The 12,899-nt window shown below is 35.7% G+C and overlaps 2 long non-coding RNA genes across 2 annotated transcripts; both read right to left on the bottom strand.

Moving 5' to 3' along the window:
* Window positions 1–2,202: 2,202 nt before the first annotated feature.
* On the bottom strand, window positions 2,203–2,686 carry LOC131802477 (uncharacterized). Its single transcript, XR_009342232.1, has 2 exons — window positions 2,484–2,686; window positions 2,203–2,420 (listed from the first exon to the last, which is right to left on the bottom strand). It is a non-coding gene; the product is annotated as an uncharacterized LOC131802477 (long non-coding RNA).
* A 2,912-nt stretch (window positions 2,687–5,598) lies between these two features.
* LOC131802455 (uncharacterized) lies at window positions 5,599–6,082 on the bottom strand. Its single transcript, XR_009342210.1, has 2 exons — window positions 5,880–6,082; window positions 5,599–5,816 (listed from the first exon to the last, which is right to left on the bottom strand). It is a non-coding gene; the product is annotated as an uncharacterized LOC131802455 (long non-coding RNA).
* Between the last annotated feature and the right edge of the window lie 6,817 nt (window positions 6,083–12,899).

Here is a 12,899-nt window from a genome sequence, read left to right as displayed (position 1 = left end):
TGAAAACCGCTATATGGAGGCTATACGAAGACGTGGTCCTGCATAAAATAATTTGTGTCATAGGCTGTAGTAATGGTTCGGAACTTTATATACGAAATTTGAAATGATTCCGGTGAATAATGTCGCAAGAATCATGAAAATACCAAATATAAACCATCACTTAATCATACTTCTAAAAGAAAAGGAAAATGGGTGATAAAGTCCGAGATCTTCAAAAATATAGAGAAGACGACTTTGTGTTCGACGATAGGGTCGTGGATAAGGACGTGTTTAATGTTGGTTTAAGGTTGTGTATAAAGACGCCTTTAGGGACAATCAAGACGGCTTAAGGTCTACAAAGACGATTTTGAGGTCGTCTATAAAAGACGACTTTAGAAGAGTTTAAGGTCGCCTACAAAGGTCCTCTATATAATTTTTAACATTTAAAGCCGAACTTTTTATACCCTACACCATTTGAAAGAAACTTGAAAAATTTCCAAAAAAATTCTGTCGAAAAATCCCGCTTGAATGAAAACCGCTATATGGAGGCTATACGAAGACGTGGTCCTGCATAAAATAATTTGTGTCATAGGCTGTAGTAATGGTTCGGAACTTTATATACGAAATTTGAAATGATTCCGGTGAATAATGTCGCAAGAATCATGAAAATACCAAATTTAAACCATCACTTAATCATACTTCTAAAAGAAAAGGAAAATGGGTGATAAAGTCCGAGATCTTCAAAAATATAGAGAAGACGACTTTGTGTTCGACGATAGGGTCGTGGATAAGGACGTGTTTAATGTTGGTTTAAGGTTGTGTATAAAGACGCCTTTAGGGACAATCAAGACGACTTAAGGTCTACAAAGACGATTTTGAGGTCGTCTATAAAAGACGAATTTAGAAGAGTTTAAGGTCGCCTACAAAGGTCCTCTATATAATTTTTAACATTTAAAGCCGAACTTTTTATACCCTACACCATTTGAAAGAAACTTGAAAAATTTCCAAAAAATTCTGTTGAAAAATACCGCTCGAATGAAAACCGCTATATGGAGGCTATACGAAGACGTGGTCCTGCATAAAATAATTTGTGCCATAGGCTATAGTAACGGTTCCGAACTTTATATACGAAATTTGAAATGATTCCGGTGAATAATGTCGCAAGAATCGTGAAAATACCAAATATCTGAGGGTACCGTTATATGGGCACTATACTAAAACGTGGACCTATTTAGACCATTCTCTTCTAAGGGGTAAAGTACTCAGAAGGAACCCCTTGTGTGGATTTTAAGACATTGAAAATTGTGGCTAAAATCATAAAAGTCCGAATATGGGGGGAGTGTACCCTTATATGGGGGCCATGCGATATCGTGAACCTATACAGATAATTCTCTTCCAGGAGATAAAGTACGCCCAAGGAACTCCTTGTGTGGATTTTAGGACAATTCCATTGAAAAATGTGGCTAAAATCATGAAAATGCCAAATATCGGAAGGTGCCGTTATATATGGGGGCTATACGATATCGTGCCCTATATATAGACAATTCTCTTCGAGGGGATAAAGTACTCAAAAGGAACTCCTTGTGTACAATTTCAGACAATTCCATGTGGCTAAAATCGTGAAAATACCGAATATGGGGTCTATAAGATATCGTGGACCTATATAGACTATTCTCTGTTAGGGGGTAAAGTACTCATAAAGAATTCCTTGTGTACAATTTCAGACAATTCCATTGAATAATGTGGCTAAACTCATCAAAATACCGAATATCGGGGGTACCGTTATATGGGGGCTATACGATATCGTGGGCCGATATAGCCCATCTTCGAACTAGACCTGCCTGCAGACAAAAGACAGATCTGTGCAAAATTTTAGCTTCCTATCTGACTGTAGCGTGATTTCAACAGACGGACGAACAGGGCTTAATCGTCTTAGAATTTTACGTTGATCAAGAATATATATAATTTGATCGGCCTAAAATTATTATTTCGCTGAGTTACAAACGGAATGATGAACTTAATATACCCTCCATACCATGTATGTTGGAGGGTATCAAAAGGATAAGCGCACTGATCCCTAAGTTACGCCCCTATTGGCAGAATTACTCGCTGAAACAAGGACACTCTGACCACCTACCAAAGACATTATAGTTTCTTAACCCAAAATTTCCACAAGAAAATTTAATATTTCCTCTTTTCTTTGCTATTGAAAATCCTTCTGCATCACCTTTTTAATTCACATTTATTTTTCAATATTTTCTATAAAGATGATAGATGTAAAAATTTCTCCAATTCACCATTAACTTAGTCACTTTTAGTTTGCTTGCTACAGCAAGATTTTCCAGTAGCTGCTGCCTCCTTGTCACCATTCATACAATTACATTTATTATCCTTGGCACATTTGCAGCGTTCATCGCACTTTGCTGTAGTGCATTTGCAGTCTATCAAAAAAACAGATAATAATTTTGTTTTCGTTATTAAAAATTATTATTAAATATTTTTACCTTTTTCACATCCTTTGCAAGGCATTTTTTTTAAGAATTAGTCTTTCTGATTGTGGAATACAAAAATGTGGTACTTTGTCGGTGTTCTTTTTTGCTGCTATACTTTGTGAAAATTATTTTATTATCTGAATTGCGCATGACCGCTTTTTAAATAGTCATCGTTCGTTATCGATAACAATAAAGCTATGTAACGGTTGTGATAATCAACAGGTAATTTATATGTCACGATTTCCTTAAGTTCTCGTATCACTAAAACCGGGTTTGGGATCAAAATTTTCAGTAGATAAAACAGAGAACCGTGAAGTATTCAGAATAATAATTAAAAAAATCTGCTCCGCATTGGGCGCCAAATGGTCTCACGCTGAAATTTACTGCGAAAAGGTGTTATACGCCCTGAGAACCAAGTAAAAGACCAATAGAATGGAAAACATGGTCAAGGCTCCTCGAAAATGCGCTGCAAAATATGATGAAAACTTCCTTGAAAGAAATCAGGAAACAGAATTTTGTAATAAATTTCTCTTCTCCCAATAAATGTACGCAAAGTAAACAAAATAATAAGTACAAAAAATCACTCCGCATTGGGCGCCAAATTTCAAGTATCGTCTTTTTGTCCTTTTTAAGGTAAAGAAAAATGTCTAATAGTGCCCAATTCATCTTCCATCTTCAAAAAAAAAAAATGGAGAAAGCTGCTCTACTCCAAAACATAGCCTTACATTTCAATTAACTGCGAAGAGGTCTTCTACGCCCTGTGAAACCAACTTAAAGCCAAATCGATTGGAAAATTTGGTCAAGACTCCTCAAAATAACTAAAATCATAAAAATAGATAAGTAAAAAAATCCTGCACGCATTGGACGCCAAATTTAAACCAATCATACTTTTAATAGAAAAGAAAAATGTCTGATAATGTTCAAGATCTTCAAAAAATTAGAGACAGTGGATCTACTCCGAAACATAGTCTTATATTTAAATTTACTGCAAGAGGTATCCTTCAGCCTGAGAAACCAACTTTGAGAAAAATTATTGGAAAATATGGTGAAGACTCCCCAAAATAACTAAAATCAGATTTATTTATATAAGGGCTACAAGAAAACTTTATATATAAATAAGTAAAAAATTGTGCCCACATTGGGCGCCAAATTGAAAACATCACTCATTTATACGTTTAACAAAAAAAAAAGCTGATAGTGTCCAAGACTCTAGACAAATTTATGAAGTTGGCGGCTTTACTCCAAAAAACGCCCTGAGAAACCAAGTTAAAGCTAAATCAATTAGGGCTATACCATGACTTACACCTAAATAAATATATAAGAAAAAATTGGGCACCGCATTGAGTGCCAAATTTAATCGATTTACTTATTTATGATTTTTTAAGAAAAGACAAGTAAAAAAGCAGCGGCCGGACCGAACTTTGAATACCCTCCACCATTTAGAACGAATTTGAAAATTTTCGAAAAAGATAACATTCGCCAAAAATTCTGTTAACATTTTTAAAATACCGAATATAGCCGTTATATTAGGGCCTGTACGACGTGCACCTACGTAGGCATTGTTTGTCACAAGCCATTACCATATTCAAATTCGAAACTTGAAATAAACGGTGAATAATGTGGCCAAAATCATGAAAATAACGCACATAGGGATGTACCGTTATATAGAAGCTTTACGAAAACCTGGGCCTGCATAGACAATTTTCTGTCACAGGCTGTAGCTTCCATGATGTACTTCAAATACGACATCTCAAACAATTTCGGTGAGTATTGTACCTAAAATCGTCCACATACGAAGACGTGGACTTGCACAGACAATTTTCTGTCTCAGGCTGTAGTATCCATTTCGAACTTCAAACGCCAAATTTGAAACAATTCCGGTGAATAATGTCGGTAAAATCATCAAAATACCGAATATTGGGAGGTACCGTTATATGGGGGCTATACGAAGACGTGGACCTGCACAGTAATTTTTCTGTCTTAGGCTGTACTATCCGTTTGGAACTTCAAATATCAAATTTGAAGCAATTTCGGTGAATAATGTCGCTAAAATCATCAAAATACCGAATATAGGGAGGTACAGTTATATGGGGGTTATACGAAGACGAGGACCTGCACAGACAATTTTCTGTCTTAGGCTGTAGTATCCATTACGAACTTCAAAAACCCAATTTGAAACAATTCTGGTGAATAATGTCGCTAATATCATCAAAATACCGAATATCGGGAGGTACCTTTATATGGGGGCTATATGAAAACGTGGACCTACAAGTCCCATTTATGAACTTAACCTGCCTACTGGAAAAATAAACATGTGTGCAAAATTTTAGCCTTCTATCTCAATCCGTTCGAAAGATAGCGTGATTACAACAGACAGACAGATAGACGGACATGGCTAAATCGTCTTAGAATTTTACGCTGATCAAGAATATATACTTTGTTGGGTCATTATTTCGATGAGTTACAAACGGAATGACAAAATGAATATACCCTCCATAGTATGCTGGAGGGTATAAAAATGATAGTGTCCAATATAGCCAAAAAATAGAGGCTACTTGGAAACATGTTCATACATTGAAATTCTCTGCTAAGAGGTTTTCCATCCCTAAGAACCTATGTTAAAGACAAATTTATTGGAAAATATGACCAAAAACCACCGAAATAACTAAAATAGGGAGATGTCCTCATATGCGAAAACTTGGCCCTATACAGGGTGAGATGATGAAACTGCAACCAACTTCAGACTGCTGTCATTTACAAGCCACTCATCCGACAGCTGTTAAAAATATTCCAGTGACAGCTCATATATTGTTTATAAGCGTACAAAAACATTATGGTGAGAATTTTCAGAAAAAAAGTTATTCGTGATGGAATTTAAGCGTGATAGTGTGATTTCTTTATATTTGGCTGGAGAACCACAAGTGCCTATCGTTCCATACCATGTATGTTGGAGGGTATCAAAAGGATAAGCGCACTGATCCCTAAGTTACGCCCCTATTGGCAGAATTACTCGCTGAAACAAGGACACTCTGACCACCTACCAAAGACATTATAGTTTCTTAACCCAAAATTTCCACAAGAAAATTTAATATTTCCTCTTTTCTTTGCTATTGAAAATCCTTCTGCATCACCTTTTTAATTCACATTTATTTTTCAATATTTTCTATAAAGATGATAGATGTAAAAATTTCTCCAATTCACCATTAACTTAGTCACTTTTAGTTTGCTTGCTACAGCAAGATTTTCCAGTAGCTGCTGCCTCCTTGTCACCATTCATACAATTACATTTATTATCCTTGGCACATTTGCAGCGTTCATCGCACTTTGCTGTAGTGCATTTGCAGTCTATCAAAAAAACAGATAATAATTTTGTTTTCGTTATTAAAAATTATTATTAAATATTTTTACCTTTTTCACATCCTTTGCAAGGCATTTTTTTTAAGAATTAGTCTTTCTGATTGTGGAATACAAAAATGTGGTACTTTGTCGGTGTTCTTTTTTGCTGCTATACTTTGTGAAAATTATTTTATTATCTGAATTGCGCATGACCGCTTTTTAAATAGTCATCGTTCGTTATCGATAACAATAAAGCTATGTAACGGTTGTGATAATCAACAGGTAATTTATATGTCACGATTTCCTTAAGTTCTCGTATCACTAAAACCGGGTTTGGGATCAAAATTTTCAGTAGATAAAACAGAGAACCGTGAAGTATTCAGAATAATAATTAAAAAAATCTGCTCCGCATTGGGCGCCAAATGGTCTCACGCTGAAATTTACTGCGAAAAGGTGTTATACGCCCTGAGAACCAAGTAAAAGACCAATAGAATGGAAAACATGGTCAAGGCTCCTCGAAAATGCGCTGCAAAATATGATGAAAACTTCCTTGAAAGAAATCAGGAAACAGAATTTTGTAATAAATTTCTCTTCTCCCAATAAATGTACGCAAAGTAAACAAAATAATAAGTACAAAAAATCACTCCGCATTGGGCGCCAAATTTCAAGTATCGTCTTTTTGTCCTTTTTAAGGTAAAGAAAAATGTCTAATAGTGCCCAATTCATCTTCCATCTTCAAAAAAAAAAAATGGAGAAAGCTGCTCTACTCCAAAACATAGCCTTACATTTCAATTAACTGCGAAGAGGTCTTCTACGCCCTGTGAAACCAACTTAAAGCCAAATCGATTGGAAAATTTGGTCAAGACTCCTCAAAATAACTAAAATCATAAAAATAGATAAGTAAAAAAATCCTGCACGCATTGGACGCCAAATTTAAACCAATCATACTTTTAATAGAAAAGAAAAATGTCTGATAATGTTCAAGATCTTCAAAAAATTAGAGACAGTGGATCTACTCCGAAACATAGTCTTATATTTAAATTTACTGCAAGAGGTATCCTTCAGCCTGAGAAACCAACTTTGAGAAAAATTATTGGAAAATATGGTGAAGACTCCCCAAAATAACTAAAATCAGATTTATTTATATAAGGGCTACAAGAAAACTTTATATATAAATAAGTAAAAAATTGTGCCCACATTGGGCGCCAAATTGAAAACATCACTCATTTATACGTTTAACAAAAAAAAAAGCTGATAGTGTCCAAGACTCTAGACAAATTTATGAAGTTGGCGGCTTTACTCCAAAAAACGCCCTGAGAAACCAAGTTAAAGCTAAATCAATTAGGGCTATACCATGACTTACACCTAAATAAATATATAAGAAAAAATTGGGCACCGCATTGAGTGCCAAATTTAATCGATTTACTTATTTATGATTTTTTAAGAAAAGACAAGTAAAAAAGCAGCGGCCGGACCGAACTTTGAATACCCTCCACCATTTAGAACGAATTTGAAAATTTTCGAAAAAGATAACATTCGCCAAAAATTCTGTTAACATTTTTAAAATACCGAATATAGCCGTTATATTAGGGCCTGTACGACGTGCACCTACGTAGGCATTGTTTGTCACAAGCCATTACCATATTCAAATTCGAAACTTGAAATAAACGGTGAATAATGTGGCCAAAATCATGAAAATAACGCACATAGGGATGTACCGTTATATAGAAGCTTTACGAAAACCTGGGCCTGCATAGACAATTTTCTGTCACAGGCTGTAGCTTCCATGATGTACTTCAAATACGACATCTCAAACAATTTCGGTGAGTATTGTACCTAAAATCGTCCACATACGAAGACGTGGACTTGCACAGACAATTTTCTGTCTCAGGCTGTAGTATCCATTTCGAACTTCAAACGCCAAATTTGAAACAATTCCGGTGAATAATGTCGGTAAAATCATCAAAATACCGAATATTGGGAGGTACCGTTATATGGGGGCTATACGAAGACGTGGACCTGCACAGTAATTTTTCTGTCTTAGGCTGTACTATCCGTTTGGAACTTCAAATATCAAATTTGAAGCAATTTCGGTGAATAATGTCGCTAAAATCATCAAAATACCGAATATAGGGAGGTACAGTTATATGGGGGTTATACGAAGACGAGGACCTGCACAGACAATTTTCTGTCTTAGGCTGTAGTATCCATTACGAACTTCAAAAACCCAATTTGAAACAATTCTGGTGAATAATGTCGCTAATATCATCAAAATACCGAATATCGGGAGGTACCTTTATATGGGGGCTATATGAAAACGTGGACCTACAAGTCCCATTTATGAACTTAACCTGCCTACTGGAAAAATAAACATGTGTGCAAAATTTTAGCCTTCTATCTCAATCCGTTCGAAAGATAGCGTGATTACAACAGACAGACAGATAGACGGACATGGCTAAATCGTCTTAGAATTTTACGCTGATCAAGAATATATACTTTGTTGGGTCATTATTTCGATGAGTTACAAACGGAATGACAAAATGAATATACCCTCCATAGTATGCTGGAGGGTATAAAAATGATAGTGTCCAATATAGCCAAAAAATAGAGGCTACTTGGAAACATGTTCATACATTGAAATTCTCTGCTAAGAGGTTTTCCATCCCTAAGAACCTATGTTAAAGACAAATTTATTGGAAAATATGACCAAAAACCACCGAAATAACTAAAATAGGGAGATGTCCTCATATGCGAAAACTTGGCCCTATACAGGGTGAGATGATGAAACTGCAACCAACTTCAGACTGCTGTCATTTACAAGCCACTCATCCGACAGCTGTTAAAAATATTCCAGTGACAGCTCATATATTGTTTATAAGCGTACAAAAACATTATGGTGAGAATTTTCAGAAAAAAAGTTATTCGTGATGGAATTTAAGCGTGATAGTGTGATTTCTTTATATTTGGCTGGAGAACCACAAGTGCCTATCGTTCGGCAAAAATTGAAAAATGAAATTCAATTGAAATTCCAAAAAGTGCAAGAACTTACACCGCAACAGAAAGAAACTAGACTCAAAAGAGCTAAAGAATTGCTTCGCTTGGCCGAAAGTGGTGAACTGCTTCGCTTCATTTCCAGCGCACAATGGCCACCAAAATCTGCGGATACCAATCCGTTGGACTATTGTGTCTGGAGTATTTTGGAAAGCAAGGTTGACACTAAAAAATACCAAAATGTCGATCACCTCAAGCAAGCGCTTCGCCGGGAATGGGCCAAAATACCGCAGAGCAACATTCGGGCAGCGTGTGACGATTTCATTGACCGTTTGAAGGCCATAATTCGTGCAAAAGGTGACCAATTCGAACAAATCTAAACCTATTCTAAAATTTGATGATGACATTTTTGCTTTCATTCAATAAAATTAAAAAAATGTAAAAATGATGGCGTTTGACTTTGTTGTAGTTTTTTTATCTCACCCTGTATTTTTAGCATTTTTGATCACTCATTAAAACCATCATATGCCACTCGATCATTTGATACAGAATAACTAATCCAGGAAAGTCGAAAAAATTACAGACATTTTACTTTAAAGGTCGCTCTCTTCTCTGAAACGTGAAATAAAGCTCGTATTGAATACTATAAATGACCGGCTTCAACACCTCGATAAGCATCGTTAATAAGTATCTTCTGCTATCCCTCTCTTAAAACCCTTCGTCTTCAGGATGAACTCAAAAAACTAATTGCGCGCCCTATAATGTAACCTAAAGCTCTACTTTTTGATGTTTACTTTAAGAAATGCAAAGCAAATTAGTGTAATTAATTTTCTTTCATAAAAAAATACATCTACAAAATTTGAAAAAAAATAAATTCCAGTTAATTTTATTGAAATGGAAATGATTACCATTATTAATAAAATAAGCACTTGTTCTAGCTCGATCATTCTTTTAAAGTACATACTATAAATCATTAATATTTTTCCTATCTATTCGTGAAAATTTCACAAAAATATCTCAATCCATTGCCGAGATATGACCATTTGAAATTTTTCTTCAGTCCAAATATAGCTGCTTGTCGGTGCTGGTTGCCTGTTACCGCAACATGGCTCACACAGTCATTTTACATTTTCCAATAGCAGTCATTGCAACAATGTTGCCAGATCTCCTGCCCAATATTTTGTTGAATGTTAAACGTAGTTGAGAATATTTTAGGGCGCTTTATTAAAGTCAAATAAAGTTCATAATAAATGAAATGCCTAAAACTATGCTTTACATTTTCATTGATTTATAAATCAAAACTTGAATGAAATGTTGGAAAAATAATGGCCAATTGCAAATCGTTTTATCTTAGAAGCGAATGGAGCTTTGTTTGTCAAATTTTCACTGTTTGTTAGAGGAGGAATAGAGGATATTTTAGGAGTTATCTTATTCCACAAAAATATATGCAGTACTCAATTTACCAATAAATTCATATAATTTCTGAGATACTTTTGGTTTTCTAGAAATGCTTAGAATTTAAAGTCCATGTGCTCAATTCATGTTCTATGAAAATGTGAAACGTAAACTTTTATAAAGGATAGAAATGCAAATGAAAAATTTTATAAAGGAAGTATTTATGTGTTTGTTTTCTCTTTCGAGACGAGCTTAATGATCTGAAATTTGCAGTGAAAAGGAAAGCCAGATAGACACTATCACACACTCACCACTATGCGACGCGTTTCGCCGTTGGTTAAGCGGCTCATCAGGCATATTTGATGTGGATGATGGCTTACAAGGGCCGTTCTCTGGAAAGTAGTATATATTTCGAACTTATTGCAAATTAGCATATGCGAATTATACACTAGAAACTCTCCAGGTTCGACTCAAGTTCTATTGGCAGATCTTTTTCACAGCAACGTTTTGTTTTTGTAGTGATGGATTTTTTGTCCACAACAACTACATTGCTTCCAATGCATACACTTGTTTTAGTGCTGCTTTAGGAAGACGGGTTAATGGCTCAGAACGTAGAGACGGCAACTTCTAGTTGGCTGCACACAGAGGTCCGCGGTTCAAATCCCACAGCCAGGCTCGGCTGAATTTTTGAGTTTTGCCTTGTTAAGGCGAAGATCATATGTTTTATGATTTAAGTGTTTGTTTTCTCTTTCGAGACGAGCTTAATGATCTGAAATTTGCAGTGAAAAGGAAAGCCAGATAGACACTATGACACACTCACCACTATGCGACGCGTTTCGCCGTTGGTTAAGCGGCTCATCAGGCATATTTGATGTGGATGATGGCTTACAAGGGCCGTTCTCTGGAAAGTAGTATATATTTCGAACTTATTGCAAATTAGCATATGCGAATTATACACTAGAAACTCTCCAGGTTCGACTCAAGATCTGCCAATAGAACTTGAGTCGAACCTGGAGAGTTTCTAGTGTATAATTCGCATATGCTAATTTGCAATAAGTTCGAAATATATACTACTTTCCAGAGAACGGCCCTTGTAAGCCATCATCCACATCAAATATGCCTGATGAGCCGCTTAACCAACGGCGAAACGCGTCGCATAGTGGTGAGTGTGTGATAGTGTCTATCTGGCTTTCCATTTCACTGCAAATTTCAGATCATTAAGCTCGTCTCGAAAGAGAAAACAAACACTTAAATCATAAAACATATGATCTTCGCCTTAACAAGGCAAAACTCGAAGTATTTATCTTTTTGTAGTTTCATAGAAAAAAAACATCTAGACCCATATAATGAAGCATTCAAAAATAATTAAGTTAAATAAAATGGGGTTCCACAAGCTTTTAGGAAAAAATTTCCACTTTGGTAATTATTGATGAATAAATTTAAACCATTTCCAATCTGAGCCAAAAATTACCTTAATACAATTTTTTTTAGGAAAAGTGAAAAAGAAATAATCTAAATCAAATGTCCATATGAGTCTCTGAACAAACGAAATGTGTCAACTTAATATTATCAGAAAAATTACAGAATATATCAAAACTACGAAAAGTTTTTGGATTTTCTAGACTTAACATTATTTATGACCCAAAAATGCACAAATAGACCCAAATATTTTGAGCTATATTATGACAGTTTTAATATAGAGCCTTGGAATTTGATATTAATCCTTGGAATATTTTATACCATCGTTAGTCTATTTTCAATCTTTGGTATTTTTAATTCTAATTATGCCGAAGCCATTTTAATTAAGGTCCACGTAATTGTAATTGTTTCGCAGGTCTTGGTTTCATATTTTATTCCATTTGACTTTAACTTGTTATCTTTGCTCCTCAGAAATTAGAGCTAAAAAAGGAATTCAAATAAATTGGAAGATAGGGGAACTTACCTCTTCTACAGGGTGAGATACAACTGCAACAAAGTCAAACGCCACATTTTTCAAATTGTTGCAAAAAATGTCGGAAATAGCATCAAATTTTAGGATATGGCCTTCTATGGCCAATGAAACCTTCACATTCCAAATGCTTTCCAAAATACTCTAGACACAATAGTCCAACGGATTGGTATCCGGAGATTTTGGTGGCCATTGTGCGCTGGAAATGACGCGAGGAATCTCCTTTTGTAGCGATTCTTGGCGGGTGCTGAGTGCGTTGGTTCTAAGTCCTGTTGGAATGTCCAAGGTCTGCGACCAAAATGTTTGCATGCCGATCGCTTTAATACACCCTCAAGAATATTTTCTCGATAATTTTCGGCATTTATTCTGATGCCACGGTCGATTAATACGAGCGGAGAACGACCATCGGCTGTTATGGCGGCCCACACCATCACCATGGCCGGCGCTTGAGTTCTGGTGGGGGACATTTTCAGCTGACCTCTTTGGTAAGTGAACACGATAATTTTGTTTGTTTAAAAACTGCTGGACAACTAATGTGTTCTCATCGGAGAAAACCAAATTCGGCAGTTCACCACTTTCGGCCAAGCGAAGCAACCGTTTAGCTCTTTTGAGACTATTTTTTTTTGTTGCGGAGTAAGTTTTTGCACTTTTTGTAATTTCAATGGCTTTACACCGAGCTTATTTTTCAATATTTGCCGAATGGAATATTGTGATATGTTCAGCTCACGAGCCATTTGTCGGCCACTGCTGCGGGGTTT

This window comes from Musca domestica, unplaced genomic scaffold, assembly GCF_030504385.1.
Source record: "Musca domestica strain aabys unplaced genomic scaffold, Musca_domestica.polishedcontigs.V.1.1 1, whole genome shotgun sequence".
In the NCBI taxonomy this organism is placed as follows: domain Eukaryota; kingdom Metazoa; phylum Arthropoda; class Insecta; order Diptera; family Muscidae; genus Musca; species Musca domestica.
Note: the sequence above shows the minus strand (reverse complement) of the source record. Positions and strands in the feature narration are given on the sequence as shown.